Source organism: Octopus bimaculoides, chromosome 18 (genome assembly GCF_046866305.1).
Source record: "Octopus bimaculoides isolate indiv1 chromosome 18, ASM4686630v1, whole genome shotgun sequence".
NCBI lineage: Eukaryota > Metazoa > Mollusca > Cephalopoda > Octopoda > Octopodidae > Octopus > Octopus bimaculoides.
This window is the reverse complement of record NC_142945.1, coordinates 5,894,919-5,919,918: the sequence shown is the minus strand read 5'-3', so window position 1 is coordinate 5,919,918 and position 25,000 is coordinate 5,894,919. Positions and strand designations below refer to the sequence as shown.

At 36.9% G+C, this 25,000-nt stretch overlaps 1 protein-coding gene across 4 annotated transcripts in view; it reads right to left on the bottom strand.

The window, feature by feature from the left end:
- Positions 1-15,768, bottom strand: part of LOC106870038 (N-acetylglutamate synthase, mitochondrial) — a 93,822-nt gene extending 78,054 nt beyond the window's left edge. Inside the window, exon 1 of one of the 4 annotated variants that reach the window (XR_016244930.1) lies at positions 13,142-15,768. The gene's annotated coding sequence lies outside the window, so the exon portion shown is untranslated. Of the gene's footprint in view, positions 1-8,901; positions 9,471-13,141 lie in introns of those variants that run through there. The other 3 variants (XR_008265844.2, XM_052974196.2, XM_052974195.2) reach the window with 3 other exon arrangements.
- Positions 15,769-25,000: the final 9,232 nt, after the last annotated feature.

The following is a 25,000-nucleotide window of genomic DNA, read 5'->3' as shown; positions in this document are numbered from 1 at the left end:
AACTCTTCAAGGTCTTCACCCACAAAAGGTATTGTTATCTGTTTGGTGGGATATGAAAGGTTTTAGTCCACTTTGAATTTTTAAACCCCAGCCAAACCATAACAAAAAAGATCTACTGTGAGCAGCTTGAACAGCTTAAGTCAGTGCAAGAAGAAAAACGACCATCTTTGGTTTGAAGATGAAAGGTGTTCTTCCATCAGGATAATGCTCAGTCACATAGAGCGAGGATGACATTCCAAAGGTTGGAGCATTTTGAATGGGAAATGATGCCCCATCTAACATATTCGTTGGACATTGCCCCCTCTGATTATCATTTATTCCACAGTCTTCAAAATCATTTGGACAGAAAAAATATGAATTCTGTAGATGAGGTCAGAACAGCACTGGAGGAGTATTTTTTGTCACGGACAAGTGAATTTTGGAAGAGGCGCCTTGTAAGTCTACCAAATAGATGGAAGAGCATTGTAGAAATGAAGGAGAGTATATTTTAGATTAAAAAAGAACTTTGTTTATCTTAATTTTGAAAAATAAAAAGTATTAAAAAAACGGCATTATTTATGGGATGACCCAATAATATACATATATAAATACACATGTATACATACACACACACATATATATATATACACATACATACATAGGCTGATAGATAGACAGACAGATAGACAGATATGCAGTGGTGTCACTTAATTCAAAGACAATGATTAAACATTAATTGCTTCCATTTAATTAATCACTGATTAACGATTCAAACTATATTTCAATATAAAGAGAATATTTCTTTTTCACTCTTTTAAATGACATAAATTTAAACAGGAAAATTATTAATTAGCTTAATGCAATTATTGACAGTATCAATAATACCATAAAAATAAAATTATCTTCATTTAATTAAAAAATATTTAAAATGCATATAATTCTTCTTTTCTTTCTTTTCCCCAACAAAATGTAATGTTTGAATTAAAGATTAACAAATGATACATCACAAGGGTATTAACAATTATTTCAGGTACCCAGCCAATTATAATTGGTTGGGTTTCTGAAATTCTTTCAAAACTGAAACACATTTCCAAGTTAATGATGTTCTAAGTTTCATGATTATGTTATCACAGGAAGTTCTTCCCATTTTTTTTTTTTAATTCTTTCACAGGAATGGCTGTGTGGTTAGTAGCTTGCTTACCAATCACATGGTTCCGGGTTCAGTCCCACTGCATGGCACCTTGGGCCAGTGCCTTCTACTATAGCTTTGGACCAACCAAAGCAAGCTTCTTACCACACAACCATGTGTGTGTGTGTGTGTGTGTGTGTGTGTGTGTGTGTGTGTGTGTGTGTGTGTGTGTCACCTCCTCACCACCACCATTTCACAACCAGTTTTGGTATGTTTACATTCTTGTAATAACTTAGCAGTGTGGCAAAAGAGATCAATAGAATAAGAACCTGAATTTTTTTAATAAATAAATTCACACTTTGGGCCTCACAGAGAAGATGACGAGGGACAGACTTCCAGCAGGCTTGCTGTGCATGAGAAGACACGTGAAGTGAAGTCAAATCATCACTGACCGCACATACAGGTATATCCCCCATGCGCCTCTCTCACCTGAGAGATTCCAGTTTTGTGGGCTGATGGGTGCTGGTGCCACATAAAAGTTCCCATGCTGGCGTCACATAAATGTGCCTGTGTCGGCACCACATAGCAGTGTCCGTAGTACCCGTGCCATATAAAAGTACCTGTGTTGGTGCCACATAAAAGCACCCATGCTGGTACCACATAGCAGTGCTTGTGCTGGTGTCATGTTAAAAGCACCTGGTACAGTCTATAGAGTGGTTGGCATTAGGAAGGGCATCCAACTGTAAGAAACTCGGGCCAAAACAGACAAACTGCAGCCGAGGCAGGTCTGCTGCAGACCAGTTCCTCCCAAACCGTTCCACCCATGCCAGCATGGAGAATGGATGTCAAATGATGATGAGGATGACATAAATAATGGGGGAAATTTGCTCGAATAAATCCTTCAAAGGGGTGGCCATGCATGTAATGATATGTATGTAAAATATTCATGATATACAGATTATATATGTATATTTATATATATATATATATGTGCATATGTATGTATATGTGTATGTATATCCTTTATGTTTGTTTATGAAAAATGATTTGAATATACATAAGAAAAGCTGATATTTTATTATTCTGGTCACAGCCTAATGATGCCTAATTGAACAGCGTAATTGAACCGAGTTGTGCCGATATAATGTAGGATAAATAATATTACTATATACATATAGATGTGTGTGTGTGTGTGTGTATGTGTTTAAAGTATATTATATAAGATTTACAAAAACATATATACATGTATATAAAATTGGTCACTGATTAATTCTCCACTAACATCCTTCAACAGTCTTAAAAATGGAAGGGACACACTGAATGCTGTTGGCCAAGATAAACTATCTTCAAAAACTTTTTTAAAAAGTGGATTCATCTTTGGTTGAAGAAAAATACTTTTGCTTAGTTGTCAGCTCAATGAGGACATGCCTTCAACTACTAAATACATAAATGTGATGACTTAGTTTAAAGAACAGAATTACAAAGAAATCATTTTTATACAGCATTTAGATCCGGCGTATCAAACTGCAGAGTCTCTATGGGCCGCATTCATTGGCGGAGGTTCAAAGGTGTGTTGTAAAATAAGTTGAAAAGGTGTGTCATAAAATAATTGCATGGTTACCAAATTTACAACAGAACAGTGGTTGTAATTTTAAACTTGAACATATATCAATTCTTAATTTAATTAGTAAGAATTTTTTTAAACTTTAGTTGCTCGTTAATAATCCTATTTTTAATAATTAAATTATTAATTATTTTTGAACTTTTAGCTATGCCATTGGTGAGCTTGCACTTGTGTTTGGAAAAGTGCTACATGTTTGGGAAAGTGCTACATGTTTGGAAAAGTGCTACACATAAAAAGCATCCAGTCCACTCTGTAAAGTGGTTGGCATTAAGAAGGGCATCCATGCATAAAAGGGATGCCAAAACAGACAATCTCCACCTTGACATCATTAGGATTCTTATTGGATTGGATTGCCTATGTTCAATCTACTGCAGGATGAAGGCTTCAGCACATTCTCTCCACCAACCATGGTTTCATGAGGTGGCCATGAATTTGAGTTGGAAATCACACTGGTTTGATGACCTTACTCTGTCACACTGGCTCAACATGACTAGGTAGAAGGGTGTAGTTTTTTTTTATACCCTTACCCAGGGGTAGTTAAGGCAGAGTTCCTTCCCAAGTCATGTAGACCCATAAGGGCCATGCCCCTCCTGGATGGGACACCAGTCAGTCGCAGGGTTACTCACTTTTGCCAGCTGAGCAAACTGAAGCAATATGAAATGAAACGTTTTATACAAGAACACAATGTATCGCCCGGTTCAGGAATCGAAACCACAATCTTACAATCATGAGTCCAACACCCTAACCACTAAGCCACGTGCCTCCACTAAGTCAATTAGGATTCTATAAAGATACAATATCCAAAATGGCCTTCCTACATTCATTAAGATGTTTTATTTGAGGGAGATTTGACAGCTATATCTAGCTGGTTGAGTAAATGAATATGAGGCCCACCTCACTGATTTGTAGTTTCTGATGTGGTTTAGCCCCTAGTCAATTATGAACAGAACTATGATCAAAGATATTCCACTTATGACCATCCCATCTTATTTACAAATATCCATGCATACATACATATAATGTGGTGCTGAAAAGTTCCTGGTTTTGGGTAAAAGAAAATTCAGGAGGATCAATTATCTTTGATTTTATTCAACATAGTCCCCTCTCAGATTCACAGCTTTACTGCAGGGGTCCTTCAGTTTTTCTAAGCCCTGTAAAAGAACTCAGAAGGTTGGGCCTCCCCCTTAACCCTTCCCAGTATCCTTAAAGCCAGGAACTTTGCACTCCCACCACTCATGTTTTTATATATCTCGAAAATCATTCGAGCGAGGTCGTTGCCAGTGCCGCTGGACTGGCTCCTGTGCAGGTGGCACGTAAAAGACACCTTTTGAGCAAGGCCGTTACTAGTACCGTGTGACTGGCCTTCGTGCCGGTGGCACGTAAAAGCACCCACTACATTCTCAGAGTGGTTGGTGTTAGGAAGGGCATCCAGCAGTAGAAACTCTGCCAAATCAGATTGGAGCCTGGTGTAGCCACCTGGTCCACCAGTCCTCAGTCAAATCGTCCAACCCATGCTAGCATGGAAGGCGGACGTTAAACGACGACGACGATGATGATGATGATGATATATATTCTTTTCTACTCTAGGCACAAGGCCCGAAATTTTGTGGGGAGAGGGCTAGTCGATTAGATTGATCCCAGTATGCAACTGGTATTTAATTTATCGACCCAGAAAAGATGAAAGGCAAAGTCAACTTCGGCGGAATTTGAACTCAGAACGTAACAGCAGACGAAATACCGCTAAGCATTTCGCCAGGTGTGCTAACGTTTCTTATTTCTTTATAGAGGGGACAAACAAGGACAGGCAAAGGGATTAAGTCGATTACATCAATCCCAAGTGTGTAACTGGTACTTAATTTATCGACCCCGAAAGGAAGAAAGGCAAAGTTGACCTCGGCGGAATTTGAACTCAGAACGTAACGGCAGATGAAATACCGCTAAACATTTCGCCCGGCGTGCTAACGTTTCTGCCAGCTCGCCACCACACACACACACACACACATGTGTGTATGTGTGTGTGATAAAAGGGAAATTTGCTTATTATTTCTAGCTGGCCGAGAAACTACGTAGAAGTCTCCTCGGTGTTACTGCTGTCCTTTATTGCTCTTGTCATTCGTCGACGCTTGTTTATATGTCGTAATTGCAGCTATTGTTTTATTTAACCCCAGGTCAAACAGGGGTTAAATAGATAGAGCTGACACGTGATCGAAGGCGCCCCAAAAGTGACCATCGCGCCTTCTGTGTATATCAGAGAACTACCTTGTTGTTGTTGTTGTCGCCATTGTTATTCTGTGTTTTATTCAATGCTTCGTAAGCCCTAGACCAGCTCTGAACGAGTAAATCTATGATCAAACGCATTCCATCCGGGACCATCCCGCCGGAGAATGAAGGCGTGCATTTCCCTCGTTAACCTGTTGTTGTTGTTGTGTTAAAGGTAGTGGTGGTAGTCATGGCGACGATATTTAGCCCTAGGTCTGCCTTTACAGAGTAGACATAAGACCAAAAGCAGCACAGCCGTGACCATCCTCCTTTTTGTTGTTGTTCTTTCAGACGCAATGTATCTAGGACTACATTACCAAATCGTACCTTTCTTTTACCTTTTTAAGACGACGAGTGGTTATCATTAATGCGTCCGACAAAATGCTTACTTAGCGACTCTACGTTCTCAGTTCAAATCCCGCCTAGCTCAACCACGCTTTTCATCCTTTCGGGGTCGATGCAATCAACTTACACCTTCTCTTCAAAGTTGCTGGCCTTGTGCCAAAATTAGAAAGGTTATATATATAATGTTGACGATGGTGGTGGTGATGAAAGTTTGTATGCAGATATACATGTATGCACACAGACACATATGTACGTATATATGTATATATGCATGAATGAATGAATGAACGAATGAATATGTATGTATATGCGCATATTATTTAATAATTCGGTATTTTTTACCTCGATGTTAATCTCGTTATCGCTACGTGATACACACACACACACACACACACTATATCTCTCTCTCTCTCTCGTCCATATCAACCCCACTCAACATCACTTCTACTCTCCACTTTCACTCCACTCCATCTCCACTCCACTCGAACAGATAAGGGATAAACCGTTTTGAACGCCGATTAAAACGATTTAATTTTTAGCGACGATGGCGATTATGATTTCTGAAGTAGTAACAAGATAATGATGATGATACTAATAATGATTTCTATAATAATAATAATTATTATCGTCATTATTAACAATGGTAATTGGTTTTTCGACCTCCCACATAAAATTACCGGATTTCTTAACGGAATCTCGATTCGTTCATTTTACACGTTGCTTCTCCGTCGTTGACTGAAAATATAACCCAAACACACACGTACACACACAAACAAACATCTATATGCACAGACACACACACACACACACACACATACACGCAAACATCTATAAGAACACACATACACGTATATTTTGTAACTCACAAATATATATTCACACACACAAACATACACAAATGTTTTCGTCATTCACAAGGATATATAATCCAACACATACACACACACACGTATATATATATATATATATATATATATATACACACTCAAATATAAACCTAGAGATACATATACACACATATACGCCCCCACACGTGCACACATATACACAACTATACATACACATACATAAACAAATGTTAATGTACACGGACAACCACACGCACGTCTCTCTCTCTCTCTCTCTATATATATATATATATATATATATATATGTACATACACACACACAAATATATACTCACACACATATGCATATACATATATACACCCACACATGGACACATACATACAAATCTATATCCTCTACGCACATACATACCAACAAACATATATCCACACAAATACATTCGTGTATACAGACAACATTTATATATGTTATACCCTAATCCTCCATCCTTCCTTGCCCCTCACTGATTAACAAAAACAGTAAAATCAAAAGCAATTTGCTAGAAATAGCAGCCTAATCTTATCAAAATCACACACCATACTGTCTTTAAAACGAAAAGATATTGAATAATTAGGGTCTCACATCTCGATGGATGACATGGCACAACGGCAGGAATGGTGAGGACTGATCTGGGGGTTAAACAACCCAGCAACGAAACACAGGCCTGCCTAGGGTTAAATATTAACAATTATCGAACGAATGCATCCTATAAAAAACACTCACATACAAGCTGACAGATAGATAGATAAATAAATAGATAGACATATAGAAGATTAGGGTTTTATGGTTAGTATTGGGGAAGAAAGTCAAAATTGAAGAAGTTGGTGGGGAAATTTTTCACAATGCCGATTTTTGGCAATTTTCCGGAACCTCTGTATCCGAAAACGGGGATTTTTGGCAAAAGAATTTTTTAACTAAAAGCAAATTTGGGAGAAAATATGGGGGGACGGGCGAAAATCTTTCCATAGATAGATATACAGGTAGACATAGAGAGAGATAAATACATAGATAGATACATATATACATACATAGATAAACTTCAGAAGTGTGTTGCGTACTCTTCGTTTGTAAACAATATATGTATGACTATGTATATATATAAATATATATTAATATGTTTCCATATAGCATTCTACGTATTTACCCATCTATCTGTCTTTACTATATATATATATATATATATATATATATATATACATATATAATATATATATATACTACCAGTCTATTTATCTATCTATGAATATACACGAATACGTGTGTATATATATGTATATATATATATATATGCTATTTCTAGCATATTAAATGTCCACCCTACTGGTCATCTTTCTATATATAAACAATATATGACTATATGCATATATATGTACATGTATGTACATACCTTCATCTACATGTAGATACATAACTGGGTACATGACGTGGCAAAAGAACATGGACAAAATGATAAACAAGGTACAACAAACAAGCAAGCCACATAGAAACATCATCAGTTGCCACCATTAAAACACCGGAGTTTCATATATATATATATATATATATATATATATATATATATATATATATATATATATACCTGTGTGTGTGTGTGTGTGCTTTGTCACTTGTATGTTTGCCGTAGGTACAGGTATACAAATGTATATAATATATATATATATATATATATATATATATATATATATATATATATATATATCAGCGTAAAGATATGTATACATGCAGTATAATATATACATTGAAGCAAAAGAGAAAGTCAACGACGCTAACGTGAGGTGAAAGCTAAGGATGTACTCATGTTTAGTGTATATATATTATATATATAGACCCTCCATAAACATACATAATGTAGAATATACACTCTTTCAATACGTATCACTATTTGCATAACGATATATATATATATGTGTGTACTAATTGCATGTGCGTGTGTATACAGCACAACACACACAGTAAGCTGTGTGTGAGTGTATATATATGTATATATGAAATACGGCAAACATACAAGTGACAAAGCATATACATGCATATATACACGTATTTAAAATGCTTTCATCGTCTCAATCGACGTTTTTCACCTCATCATCATCATCACTATCATCCACCTTAATAATTATAATAATAATAATAATTCTTTATCGGCCACAAGGGCCGCAAAAACATTTACAACAATACAAAGACAGAGGGCAGTAAATAATGATGAACTGACCCCTAAGGGTTTATAAAAGAGAACGAAGATATCACAGGACTTTAAAAATAATGTAGGGGTTAAATGAAAGGAGCGCGCAAATAGAGAAATAGTATGGCAAGAAGAGTAACAATGAATAATTATTATTGTTGTTGATTATTATCATTATTATTATTATTATTCCTCCACCACCATAAGGGGACATTTGAGGGTTACGCGTGGGAAACCTTCGCAAAACCACGGTTACCCCGAAGAAGAAGAATGATAATTTGTTTTAATTTCTAAGGGAGCACATACGATGCGGCACCACATGTACATTCTACAATTAATAATAAAAATAAAATGGATAATAATGTTTTCGTTATTAACCTTTAAAGGGTTCGCAAAAAAAAAAAGAAACATTGGGGACGGTACAGGACAATGCAATGTGGGGTACCGAGAGAGAGAGAGAGAAGTCTATTAAATATATATTATTAAGTGAACACTTACCCGTCGAAACGAAGTTGTTGAAATGCTTCTTCGACGCCGTTTTAAACATCATAATCCCAGTACATAGTAAGATAGGTGTATATACAGCAAGTATGTGTGTATGTGTGTGTGTATGTATTGTATCTCTATATGTCGGTAGTCAGGGAGAAATAAATAGATATATGTGTTCGTCTGCGTGAGTAGAAAGAGTGAAAGACAAACAGACAGACAAATAGATATAAAGATGTATATGTCGATATATGTATATATAATTTATATCTATCTATATATATGTATTTATTTATATACAGAGATATATATTAATGTGTGTATGTGTGCGGTATATGGTTATATGGTGGCGTGTGTGCTCATGTAGATATAAATATTGAAATGAAACGTCAAGGTTGTTAACAGATAATGTCTTATTTTTAAAGTTATTTTTCCCCCCTAATAAAACCACGGCTGGCGATGTGTTCAATATTATTTTGCAACAGTAAATAACAAACAAAACCACAATTCACACCTCCCTGATAGCCATGTACCAGGGAGATAACTCCTATCTTGTAGTTTTGATGTATATTTCTCAAGGAAAATAAAATCCGGACTAATGATTCAACGGGTGCAATTCCCGTCTATCACCGGCTGTGGTGAATTGATTCATTTGACGTCTTTTTATTATGGTTGTTGTTGTCGTTATTATTGTTGTTGTTTAACCCCAAGTCGACCGTGATTGAACAGGTCTTATGATCAAAGCTATTTCACCTCAACCATCTTCTCTCTCTCTCTTTCCCTTTTTCTTTCTCCTTTCTCTCTCGATTTCTTTACTATTTTCTTTCTCTTATTCCCTTTCTCTCTTCCTTTTCTTTCTCTTATTCCCTTTCTCTCTCCCTTTTCTCTCCCCCTTTCTCTCTCCCTGTCCTCTTTTTCTTTTTTAGAAGACGGCATATGTTGGACTCTACGCTGTTTTCTTCCAGTCTTCAAAACCTTCTTCCGTTCTGTTTTTTTTTTTTTTTACGGTAAAGCATAAAATGCAGCAGATCGGTAGAATCATTCGAGCGCATTGGCTCGGGAACAGGTGGTGCAGGGATTGCAAGCGTATCCACTAAAATTTTTTGGCGAGGGGACAATAAAAACGCTTTGAACTTCCTCCTGAAAAACTTTATCGCCAAAACGAACGAGCATGAAACATTTTTGGATTGATTTGAAACATCGCCTCTCCATTATTGGATTTATCTGACTTGATTAATGTACAAATATAATAATAATTATTATTATTTTATGTTTTGTTACACAGCACTGGTCACAGTGTGCTTCCCTGCATTGCTGGGTAGGCGGGCTGGCCAACATTCCCTGTGACTGGAACGCCGGTCTCTTGCAGGGTTAACCATTTGTACTTGGGTTAACGCGCCGCCAGCCTGGGAAGCGAAACCACGATCATGCGATCATGCGTACAACACCCTAACGACTAAGCCACACACACACACACACACGCACACACACGTGTGTGTGTTAGTGTTCGTTACACTCCCTCGCCGTTTGGCAGCTAATATTGGTTTCTTTACTGCAGGACATTTTGTCCGATGCAGAATTCCATTAATCCATTGCTGTGGAGTGGTACTTTATTTTGTAGATCTCGATAGGACAAAAGGCAGAGTTATCTCCATGGGGAGAAGAATGAGGAGGAGGAGGAGGAGGAGAAGAAGAAGAAGAAGAAGAAGAAGAAGAAGAAGAAGAAGAAGAAGAAGAAGAAGAAGAAGAAGAAGAAGAAGAAGAAGAAGAAGGCAATGGCAACGACTCTCCCCCTCTACTTCCCCTCTTCCTACTCCATTTGACAAATGTAATTCCTTGAGCCAACAATGTTAAATAACCATTTAAATCCCTGTTGCTGTTGTATATAAGACTTCCTGAGACACGTCTGGAAGCATTCGTTCAGTCATTGCTATTTAGTGAGACAGCCCGATGCAATAAGTAGATCGGATTGCATCAGCTCTGAAATGAGAAGAGAACTTTTAAACGAAATTTAATTTCACTGACCGACTGCTGACAGTCTGCACTCATTTTTTTTTGTCTTTTTTTTGTAAATTACACCATAGAATTATTTATTGCATCTGAGGTGTCGAACTGGCAGAATCGATAACTCACCGGACTAATAGGCTTTATGTTCTGAGTTCAAATACCGCCAAAGTCGACTTCGCCTTTCATCGTTTCAGGATCAATAAAAAATATGTACTAGTTTGTATGTGTGCGTATATATATGTATATGCGTGTGTGTGTGTGTGGTCATTATGAGTGGCAAATATGCATATACAATGAACACGAAGAATGTACAGGAAATAGATTTCCTTAAATGTTCAGGGGTATCCTTAGAAGTAGTGAACAGTTTCCATTGCTTAGGTAACCATATTAGCCTCAGTGTTCAATTAGGACTTTATTTTATCGCCCTTGAAAGGGTGACTTGTCAGTTCGTTTTCATCGTTGCCCAGGAGTCACCCACAATAACATCACTCCCCCCCCACCGCCACTAATCCTCTATATGTTGTTAAAACAGAATATCCAGTGATCCCATTTTCCGACTGGTAGAGGGTTGTGAGCACCTGGCGATATTCTAAAGCCCAGGCGTCCGGTCTCAGTCTTTCTTTCGCCCCGGAATGCAGCTCCGTTGAGGAAATGAGCTGCGGAGAGACGTTCCTCACAAACGGAGGCCACACATGTCCGCCGTCCAGGAAAACGTTGCCGGTTGCACAACCTCAGCTTGTGTTTGCATATCCGCAAGGATGGCATGCCTAAGCCGTCTTGGTGAGGACGCTGACAATAGATGGAAACCTTGACCAGTGGAACTGACCACAAGAAACTAAATGAAAGACACTCCAATTTGATCCGGCGGTGACTGAGGCAAATAATGACTGTCAGAAGGTGAATTGAAGGAAGTAATGTAGGCATTTGCTATTTCTGCCCAACCTTTCGGGGGACAGCTTTACTTCGGTGCATTTCTGGGTAAGACTGGTCATGCTTTTCGTCACCTCGTCCAGGTTCTTAACCCCTTGGAAATCCAAACAATAGCAAAGACATTATCCCATGCATTCTTCCATTTATTTCGAAATATACTTGGATGTGTTTTATGAGCAATTTGGATGTTATTTCTGGCTTGATGGCTGGGGACGGGTAGTTGAATGTTGGAATCCAGAGGTGGAGAGAAAGACGTCACAGGAAAATACAAAATCACAGTAAACAAAATGTAATAGATATGTGTGTGTGTGTGTGTGTGTTTTGCTTGTTTGTTTTGTTTCTGTTTCATTGTTACAAAGATATTGAATAAAGCAATGGTTTTGTTTTCACATATCTGTAATTCCATGACATAAATTGTGTCCTCATTTATTACACAACATATATTGTCAACAAATTAATGACTTCAAATACTTTTTGTTTAATTAATGCAGCAATCTGGCAGAATCGTTAACACACTGGGAAAAATTCCAAGCCTGAAGTAGGGAACGTTTTAGATGTGGGCATTGACTGAATACTTTCTTCCTGGAGTTTAAAAATGTCCCTGGGTCGAGCGAGTTTTTAGGATTTTTTCCTTCAGTTCTAGTGAGGTTATGCGCCTTCAACCATTTGAGTCTGATAAGACCCCTATACTGGTAAGCTCTATATAGGAAACCAATGGTCACTCTATGACCAGCCATAACTTTTAATTTCCTAATATATATATATATATATATATATATACAGTTGAAATTTACAGAAAAACAAAAGACGAAGTCAGGCGTATGAACAACAAGCAGGTGTATTAGTTTGAAGCTCGGGAAAGTGAAAAAGTCTTTTACGTTTCGAGCCTATGCTCTTCAACAGAAAGGAATAAGAGAAAAAAAACAGAGAGAGAATAGAGAGTGTGAAAATGCACCCGAATCTCAAAATGTGTAGTCACTTTGAGATTCTGAAACAGATTTGTTAAAATACCAAACTGGTTTTGACAAGTTTTCGTCTATCAATGGTAAAACAAGAAAATAGATAATAGAAGGCTTTAGGAGAGGTTAAAGTTACCAGGGAAAATTCATGCGTAAGAGATCAAATGTTCATACGATTTCCAATGAGTTTCATAGAGAGTAACAGTAATACAAGTTCAAATCTATAACAGTTATACATGATTGGAAATTCAGTAGTAATGGGTTATATTAACAATTAGATACAATGAGGTTTTAAAAAAAAGAGTAAGAGGAAATAGAAAATGAAAGAAAGAAAAAAGGTTTTTTTTTACAATTACCGTTAAAGTGCATGAAGGAGGGTTCTCTGCCGCTGGTCTTGCTGATAAGAGTTCAAAATAAGTTAAAATTGCTTTATATATGTATAGTTTTATGGTAAAAGATCAAGTTCTGATTGGCTATAATATTTTTTTTGTTTTGGCTGTAATCTAGCGTTCTAGCTGGTTGATTTCCTGGTGATGTCATTTGTTTGTTGAATGTTTTAACCTTTTATTCTTGACCTGCACTGAGGTTAGTTGGTTTTCTACTTGCATCATTTTGTTGTTGACAAAGGACTTGGTAACTTGATCTTGCTTGATGGTCACCCAGCGTTCCGAAAGCACTAGTTCGGTCAATTCAATATTTATATTTTTCTTTCTGGGGACCCGAAAACAATCTCATTGGTTCAGCTTAGGGTAACATCAGAAACTCGTGCTTGAGAAGGTGTAAGGTGTTATTGTGCAGCAGTTTGGAGGTAGGGTTTTGAACCCCAGAGGTAGCTTTTTATTTACACCTGTTGTTCTGGTCGATTTTCATGAATAAATTGTATTTTCTCATCCTGGTGTGTTGTTATAAGGTATTCAGTTGTGGTTTATATTTCTTAAATGTATTTTCCTTATTCAATCGGAATTAGGCTGAAGTCTTTCTAGTACATTGACAGAGAAAGGAAATCTGATATTTTGAACATTTGTTCCTAAAGCAGAGAATACAATGGACTGTTAGATAACAATCCGATTATATAACCTTACGCTTATCAGAGTCAGCCGATAGGGAAGGAAATATGGCGACTGCTCTCTATTGTCGGAGGTGGATTAACTCGTCCGGTTTGAGGCTGCTGTGAAAAACCGGATGTGTTAATCCAACTCCGACAATACAGAGCAGTCGCCATATTCCCTTCCATATCGGCTAACTCTGATGAGCGTAAGGTTATATAATCGGATTGTTACCTAACATTCCATTGTATTCCTTGCGTGAAACCGATTGGTAAGAGCATGTGATGGATATATAATACTGTACATTTCGGGTACCCACTCTATTGACAGATATACGAGTGCATCTGTTCTTTGACTTCTAGTCTCTCAGACGACTCACGTACACGCGCACACACATACATACACACATATATATGTATGCATGTGTATATGTACGTATATGTGTGTACGTATGTATATATGCGCATTTGCTTGCGGATCAATAACTACCACAACGTGTGTGTGTATGGTTGCTAGATCTACAATATAAAACTTATAGTTGGATACAAGCGAAAGAGATTTAAAAATAAATTATGTTAATTCATTCACAAATGTCCTCTTTGATCTATTGTAAGAAGATACTCAGATTGCAGTGACTGTCAGCACACAAAATGTTTAAGCATCGTTATGACATTTTGTAGCTGTTGTGTGTGTGTATGTATGTATGTGTGTGTGTGTAGTGTTTATATATTTATATCCTTTTGTAGGATATGTGTGTGTGTGTGTGTGTGTGTATACGTATATGTTTATATGTGTATGTATATATATATATATATATGTGTGTGTATACATATATGTTTATATGTGTGTATATATATATGTATGTGTATACGTATATGTTTATATGTGTGTGTGTACATACGTATATGTTCATATGTGTGTGTGTGTATGTATATATACACACATAGATAGATAGATAGATAGATAGATAGATAGATAGATAGATAGATAGATAGATATCATAGTGTTTTTGTGTATAAATAGATTTACACCTATGTACGTGCAGTAAAGTCCTCAAAACATTTTTCTATGTACTTTTTTTATTTTCCGTTTCTTTTACACTTTCACTATTTTGCTTTTCTTTTCATGCTCTTTCAATTCATTAAACATCCCTCTCTCTCCAATGACCAGCCACTTCATATCTTTGTTATATCACCTTTTATTCTCAACCTTTTATTTACCTGAAGCCACTTACGAAAACAGCGATATTCGCGAGATAAAAAGAAACAATCTATTCGAAAAAATCAGCTTATTTCACTGTCATAAGAAGATTTCTTATTTAAAAAAAAATGGCGGACAGTCAAATGATTACGTGATAGATAAACGTATTCGTTAAAATACTTCGTAAATTTCGTACATAAAATAACAAACTGTGACCAAAAATAACAAAATGTTTGAATAAGGTATAATTTTTAGCAGCGAACCGTCAACAACAAAAGAAACCTTAGCAGTAGCTATAAAGGCTTTGGAAGAATACAGGTGTGAAACGAATTGTTATGAAGAAGAACGTGGGTTTTAACAGTTACAACACCTTTCAGAAACCTACATAAAGAGGTGTCTCACAGATTGACAAATACGAGTGCTCCTCAGAAAGAAAAAAAAAATGGAATAACCTGAAATTTGTTTTGCGTAATATTTTGTGCGATTATTGCTGAGAAATACTTATACGACACAACATAAGATTATTCACGGACTGTCAGACATACGCACATACACATATATACATATGTAGATACATATAAACATACATAGGTATATAAATACTTACATATGTAGATACACACATACACACAAATACATACATACATACATCTAGTTTCCGTCTCCCAAATTCACTCACAAGGCTTTAGTCTGCCCGAGACTATAGTAGAAGACACTTGCTCAAGGTGCCACGCAGTGGGACTGAACCCGGAACAATGTGGTTGGTAAGCAAGCTACTTACCACACAGCCACTCCTACGTACACACACACACACACACACACACACGCACACACGCACATATACACTATCTTTGTAAAAATAAACGCAAGATCTGCGCTACTGAAAGGTCGTTGACACACTCGTTTCATTTCTTTTTTTCTTTTCTTTTGTTTTTTCTTCTTGACACAGTTTCCCGTAATCTTGGTATGTATTGTGCCTTATGCATGAAACAATTGCTTCTTGAGTCTGCAGGATTATGTCAGAACAGTTGCAACGCCAATATTATTATTTTATTATAGGTGATGGGCGGAAAAAATTCTGCTTCAAGATTGTAATTTTGAATGAGTTTTAATATTTTTTAGTGAATTTTAAGATTTTGTGACGCAGGCGTGGATATGCTTATGTGTCCTTATGCTAAATTAACCACAAACTCTGCATACCCAAAAATAATTCACAAAACTAAAATATTCTAAACGATATAAAATATTATTGTTGTTGCAGCAGCTGCTATGACATAACACTTACCCTTTCGACAAAGAATTACATCATGAATCAGGTAAAAAGCGGGTGGCACGACAAGAAAAGTTATGGAAGAGAGGTGAACGACCTCTAAGACAGATCTTTCGTTTATTTTTGCAGTGAGACGTCGAATACATAAATTCATTGAAAAGTCATTAACAGAAGCCGATTTTCTGCATGATAATTCGCTTCTTAAGGTATTTTAAAATAATCTGATCGTAATTTGTTTATTAATCTAATAATCCTTTGTTACTATTGGCACAATGCCTGAAGTTTTGGGGGAGGTGACTAGTCGATTACATCGGCTTCAGTGTATCACTGGTACTTAATTTATCAACCCCCGAAAGGATGAAAGACAAAGTCGACCTCGGCGGAATCTGAACTCAGAACGTAAAGGCAGACTGCTAAGCATTTCGCCCGGCGTCCTAACGATTCTGCCAGCTCGCCGCCTTATAATAATCCTGAAATTGTAATTACAGGTACAACTCACTTTTACCCGCCGAGTGAACTGGCGTAACGTGAAATATAGTGTTTCGCTCAAGGACATAAGGCACTGCTTGGAATCGAACTCACGATGTGAGCCGAACATACTAGCCACTAAGCCTCATGCCTTCACAAACGCACATATTTGCACGAAGACATACATACATTTATACATACATATAACATTTCATAACGGTGGATTAAATATGGCGGCACCGCGAAAGCACGACTGGGCCTCCTGGCCCAGCTGTCCATTTCACATAGCTACGTGACATTTTGCTAACGGAAAATGAAGAAGTTTAAAGAAGGAGAAAATAATGAAAAAGAATTCTTGAACTGTTAGTCATAGGCATCCTGTTTGATTTAATTTCTGTTTAGCTCAGGTAACTGACTGTTTGCATAACAAGTTAACACGTAATGGACTGCGTTTTTTTTTTTTTTTCCCGTTTTGCTGCCTTCTCCCATTGGAAGCCGCGCAATGGCGACGATATATATTAGATATTAAACGTGTAAGCTTGTTTACTTTCGGAAGTGTCACTCAAGTTGGATATATATGTATATGTATATATATATATATATATATATATATATATAGTCTTTCCTACTTTTCCTTGCGCTGCTTCTATCAAACTGTTTCTTACTAAGATTAGAATCTAGTTACCAAGCAACAAGGACTTTCTTTTCATTTCTTTAAATACATACTTACATACATACGGACAGACCGACAGATACACAGACAGACATACACACATCTATATATATGTACTTACACATACTTACAAACATACTTACGGATATATATATATATATATATATATATATATATATATATATGTATATATATATATATAAATATATATATATATATATATATATATATATATATATATATATATATATATATATATATATATATATATATATATATATATATATATACATATATATATATATATATATATATATATATATATATATATATATACTTACAAACATACTTACGGATATATATATATATATATATATATATATATATATATATATATATATGTATATATATATATATATATATATATATATATATATATATACATGTACGTTCATACATGCATGTATCCATACGTGTATACACGCACACATACATACATACAGACAGGCACGTTACATACTATCTATGATTGTTTATTACCTGTTTTTGTTTTTGTTTTTTTTTTTGTTTTTTAACGTCGAAATGGCACGTAGAACGAAAAAAAATCTCCGAAGCTTCGCTGCAGCTCTTCTGCAAATTTACAGTCCAAATGCCTCCAAAAGCCACTGGTGAGAAACTGAAAGACGGATTTAAACTTAAAAAGAAGATTCTGCAACAGAATCTTCTTAAATTTCTTGCGACCACACGAAGCTTTGGTTTTTGTCTTTTAGAAAATATGTGGTTCTGATGTAGTACTTGCGTACTGGGGTCGATCTAATCGACTGGCTCCCTCCCCCAAAATTTCGGGTCCTGTATCTAGAGTAGAAAAGAGTAAACACCGTTTGAGCTGGTGTGAGCGAGTGTGCATTAACGTATGTACTGAAATATTATCATGTGTATATATATGTGTGTGTATATGTATGTGTGTGTATGTATGTATGTATGTGTGTGTGTATGCAGACATTTGTGTACATATATATGCATGTATTTATGTATATGTGTATGAATAAATGTATTTCTATGTATATATGGATATATGTATGCATTTATGTATGTACGAATGTATGCATATATGCATGTAAGCATAAATATATGTATGCATGTATGTATATATGTTTGTATGTATTTATTAATGTATGCGTACACCCACATACATATATATACACACACATTAATGCTTGAACGAAGCTCAGTCTGCGTAGCTCTGGTTGTATGTGTATATATCTTTTGAGAGTATATATATACATACACACACACACACACACACACACACACACACACACACACATGTATGTATGTATGTATGTGTATATGTATGATTGTATGCATGTATGTTTGAATATATGTAAGTGTGTAGCTCGTTCTATGTATGCGTACCTTTTCACAATATATATATAGCTATGTTTACTCAAACGCTGACAATAACAGGCTTTGAATGAGTATAGATTTATTGCATATTTGTCTCCTTACATACACAAATCTATGGAAATATCTCAAAAGCCTTTTCTCTCTTTCAAGCAAAGGATTTGGCCAGGGACGCCAGGACTCTTTCTCGCCACCCCCATTCCAAACAAGCTTCTTCCCCACAACGAACTTCATTATATAAACATATCCATCTAACTATCTATCTATATATTAATACACATATTCTATTAGACATTAAAAGTATTTTCTATCTGTCTCGACTTCCTTCTGGTTTTACACTGCAAGCGCACAAAGCAGTTGAAGTCTTTCCCGTCTTGAAATAACAGGTTTTTAATAACATTATTAACACAATTATGGAATTATACATGCGCTACAAAACAGAAGTCGGCCCACAACATCATTTCTCCGAAGATTTCCTGAAGAAGAGATCCTAACCCCGAAATATTGGAGTACAAGATAAAATGAGAATCCATCGACTTGTATTATTTCTTATAACTTACAAACATACATTTGGTCTATCTTTACATTCGGAGTTCAAATGTCGCTGAGGCCGACTTTGCCTTTTATCTTTTCGGGGTCGATAATATAAGTACCAGTCGGACACTGGGGTCGATGTAATCGGCTTACCTCCTCCCCCTAACCTGCAGGCCTTGTGCCAAAATATGAAACCATTATTGTTATTGTTGTTGTGAAGGCCAATGAAAAATACACAAGACATCAGTTAATAACGATGAAGCCCCATAAAAATAGTTGATTGCAAAACATAAAAAAGATACTTTCAGGTCAAACAGGGAACTCAATTTAGAATAAGTGTGCTGTGGTTTAGCCGGAGTATATAACTGGTACTAACTTTACGTGATGATTTGAAAGGTGGTAAAATATCCGCGAGGATAAAAAGTGGTAAAGTTGGTCTTTGTGGGATTTATATACTAAATGGAAAGACTCGGAACCGATCGGAGTTTTACCAAAAGTTCTCTCGCAGCAGTGGAAGACTTTTGGTCTTAGTTTTAATATGGCATCTGAAGCATGTTTATTTGGCACGAAACATGAGTAGTAGCAAGAAGAAGAAGAAGAAGAAGAAGAAGAAGAAGAAGAAGAAGAAGAAGAAGAAGAAGAAGAAGAAGAAGACGAAGACGAAGAAGAAGAAGAGGAAGAAGAAAAACAAGAATGGGGAAGAAGCAAAAGAGTCGGAAGAAAAATAAAAGGAAAATAACAGAAACAACAACAACAATAACAAGAGCAACAACAAAAATAAAACAAGAAGAAGAAGAAGAAGAAGAAGAAGAAGAAGAAGAAGAAGAAGAAGAACAACAACAACAACAACAACAACAACAGCAATAATAGTAACAGAACGAAAGAAGAAGAAGAAGAAGAAGAAGATGCTGATGATGATGATGAATAACAACAACATCAACATCAAGTACTTTAGTAGGAGTCTGGCAAAATTCCTGTTTCTGCGAAATGTCTGACAGAAAGACTCAGTTTATCGGAATGGAACCAACCAAAAACTGTTAATGCAAGAATATCGATTTATTCAAAAGATGGAATTATGCCACACATTTTGTTGCAAAGGCGATAGGTGTTCCATCAGGGTTACAAAGCGACCCCTGGTGACTTTTATGACAAATACTGGGTACTCGTTACAGAGAGTATGTGGGACGGTACAAAGTTTGATTTAGACGGTACAAAGTATTTTGACATGACCATCATGTCGGCTATAGATAATTCTGAGGAAGATAGATAGATAGATAGATAGATAGATAGATAGATAGATAGATAGATAGATAGATAGACAGATCGACGACGACGACGAAAACTCAAAGAACACAAACTATTTTTACCAAATAAAGGACTTGTATCCATGGAGCTTTCGAAAGACGTTGGGTGTTCATTGATCAATGTTAAGGACTTCGAAGCTTCACAATCGGACAGCTGCTGCAGTTAAAATGGTAAACATTATTCTTGGAATAATACAGAGAACATTCCAACAATCAATAGGAATTCCTTACCGATTTATTATTCAATATCGTTCAAGACAATAAAGCGGTGCCCGGACAAAATCGTTATTGCGCCGGAAAAAATGCTTAGCAACCTTTCTTCCGATTTTACGTTCTGAGTTCCAATACCACCGAGGTGGACTTTGTCTCTCATCCTTTCGGGTTCTACCTTGCCTCTCATCCTTTCGAGGTCAATGATATGAATACCAGTCGAAGACTGGTGTCGATGTAATCGTTTTACCTCCTCCCCGAAATTGGTGTCCTTGTGCCAAAATTTGAAACCAATATTGCTCAAGACGATGGGCAGATCACGCCTGGAACAGAACCAGAACCGAAATGTATCCACAGTTTCAAAAATAAACGAAACTAGGGATAAATTTCTTTGCGTAAAGAATTCAGTCATTCATACGTATAGTGACTATCCGTGGTCTGATCAATAAGCATCCAGACTGTTGCCATAGTAACGAAGCTAAAGCATGCAGAGTGAAGCCTCTTGGCAAAGATTGACTTTGAACTCTGCTGTGCATGCGCACAAAGTTTTAACGTTCTAGCTCGCTTTCGCTGTTTACAGCAGTGCTTCGAAGGAATGTGTGTAACGTGTGATCGTCGCATTGACCATGACAGAGAAAGTTGTCATGGCGATACCTGCTCAGAGGCCAACGCAAAATTCGAGGTCAATATGTACCTGGTGGCTTCACTCTGTGTGCTTTAGTTTCGTTACTATGGCAACAGCCCGGATGCTTATTGATCAGACCACGTACGAGCAAATCCATTGCTAGAAAGAATCATTGAAATGAGTTAATGGTAATGCAACGTGAGGCCCTTATACGACTCTTGACATCCGCCAAAGACTTGCACATTTTATTGCATAATGCACTCATACATATATACACGCATGCGTATTCACACACGCACAGAGACTCACATACATACAAGCGCGCTGGTCTTCATCTAGGATGAGATTCCTGCAGAAAACGAGCAAAGCAAAGCCAGCCTTTCTATTCATTGCCACTTTAAAAGATTTTTTTCCAAAATTAGATGTGAAGTGATTGATTTGTCTTCAACGCTCCACAAACAGAGACAGGGAATGAGGAATAGAAGGAGAATGAGGGAGGAAGAGGAAGAGATATGATGCGATATGATAGCACATGTCAGATTAATAACAGGAAAAGTCAATTTCATCATATAGATGGTTATAATAGATTGAACTTCGACCAATCATAAATGAACAAGCGGCCATTTATAAAAATTGTTTTAGAGATAGATACTAACACGCCAGAAAGATAGTAAACCTTTTCGAAGAGAAAGAAAGCTCTATAGAAATTAATATCGATCACAGTGGGTTGGTTGTCGAGTGAAAGACAATCGGCCAATTCTAAAATAGGCTAGATGAATATTGAAAGAACAATAAATTTGAAGCATTCTTGTGATATACAGAACGAGCGCTTTGTGAACGAACAATATGGCATTTTATATGCTTTGTTTCACAGCGGTAAGAAAGTGTGAATAGTGTTTTATAAGACTGAAATGTTAAGTTTTAATGATATTGTAGTTATGGATTAAGATTAAATAACAGTGTGTTGAATAAATAAGTGTTGAGAAATATGACAGAGAGAGAGAGAAAGTGGAGGAGAGAAAAGAAAGGGAGGGAGAAATACATAGGTAAGTAAGTGTAGGTTACTTACAGATTAGACAAGTGAAGTAGCATAGCTGCTGGAGGTGAGGGAGTGGCCCGCCCCGGGTGACGCTTTTACGAGGACAGCTCTTTTGGGTCTGCTGCTATAAGCAAGCTGCATGGCGACCTCACCGGTACTGGGGTCACAAGCAAGCACCCACTGCACATGCTGTAGAGTGGTTGGCATTAGGAAGAGCGTCCAGCCATAGAAACCCCTGTTAAAGCAGAGGAGGGGCAAGAAAAGAGGTAAGTTCCTGGAAAATTCCAAGGAGGGTGAGCTGAGGTGGAGGAAGGGGAGGATAGACTTCCTGGTAAAGTCCAAGGAAAGGGAGAAAAGTGGCAATGTCCTGGAAAATTGCAAGGAGGAGTTTTGGGGGGAGGAAGGACTTCCTGGAAAGGGGAGGAAGGGATAGAAGGGGAATGCTTTCCTGATAAAGTCCAAGGAAGGGCGAAAAAAGGGAGAACTTCCTGGAAAATTACAAGCGGGAGTTGAGGTGGGGTAAGAAGAGGAAGGGGGCGATGGACTTCTTGGAAAAGCCCAAGGAAGGGTTAATTATTTATACGACTCACTTTCATTTTTACAAAACAAGCATCCAGCCGTCACAGGCAGACGACATCGCTGTTACCTATTGCTGTCATTTAAAGCACGTGAAGCAAGACGAGTAGAAACAGAAAGAAATTACCTACAAACAAGCTTAGATCATGAATAGTTTTGTGAATTTGATCATAATAGACATTAGCACAAATATGTGGCATATTAAATTCATCATCGATTACGTCAGTTATTTTTTTTGTTGTAGTGTTTTCAAATATTTCCACAACAAATTGTAAGGATTGAATACAAAATGCAAAACAGCGTGTCGCAGGTTGTACGCACACACTCACACAAGTGGCTCCCCAGTTGCTAGCGAGTGATGGTGGAACGAGTTAGCGGTGGTGGTGGTGGTCATGTTGGTAGTGGTTGTAATTAATGTGAAGCTGATCCATTGTCATCCGTGACTAATCTGAGAGCCGAAAAATCCACGCTATGGCGCCTGCAGCTGGTTTGGTGGTGGTAAAAGAATTATTAAGCTAAACTCGATGCTTTACTAATAATGAGAACAACAGGAATATAAACACGTACACCGACATACTCATAACACCCATTGACACACACGTGTGTGTGTGGGTATATATATATATATATATATATATATATATATATATATATATATATATATATATATAAACACACACACACACACACACACACACACATATATATATATATATATACACATATATACGCTTATTTCTGTCTATCAATCTATCTATCTATCTATCTATCTATCTATCTATCTATCTATCTATCTATCTATCTATGCACATACATACATTGGCGGTGCTCCATCATGGCCACGGCGTTAGGGCTGAAACATGTAAAAGAATAAAAGAATGTATATATAGAAAGATAGATTGATATATATATATATATATATATGTGTGTGTGTGTGTGTGTGTGTGTATACACACACATACATATATACATGATATATGTGAATAACTTGTTGCTGCTGCTGCTACTACTACTACTACTACTACTACTACTACTACTACTACTACTACTACTACTAATACAAGACACAAACAGAAACACACACACACACATCTGGCTACACCACCAAACTCCTCTATATGTTATAATAATGTAACTCCACAGTTCGTTCATTTATTCATTCATCTATCTCCAACGTGATTTGGCAGTTAGGCAATAATCGATGCTACGCAATAATCGAACTTGCATTAATCATAGAACTCGGTTACTTTAACCGAAAATTGCCTCACTCGTCTCCCGCCAAAAATAAAACAGAAACAAAAACAAAAACAAAAAGAGCCGACGATGGAGTCTAATGGCCGTCGTTTGAATAGCGCAGAAATTGCAAAACAAATTTCCTTGTTTCATCTCTTGTCTCATGTTACAGTCATTGGACTGCGGTCATGCTGGGGCACCACGTCGAAAGGTTTTCGTTGAACAAATCGATCCCAGTATTTAGGTATTTTTGAAATTTGGTATATGGTCTCTTTGCTGAACGGTCTAGATGTTTCCCGCTGTCCTTTAAGCTTAGAGTTCTTTGGGGTTGACTTGCCTGACTTATGTTTTTGTTGATGTTGATACAAGTTTCGTCGTTTTCTCGGACTTTTACAAAATGCTAGCAGGGAAGTTTCTTAAACCCTTTGTGGTGAGGTGCAGGAACCTGACAACACTGTAGATGCCAGGAGCCTGGTGTTGGTCTTCATTTGACGCAGGGTTGCAGCTCTGACAAAGAGACGATCTGTGAGAATACGTGCCTGGCAAAAGGTGACCACTCTTGAACATCGCCTACGATTTTGTAGATGCCGCAGTTTCAGCATGACTGCGTATCATCAGCTTCGGCATACGAAG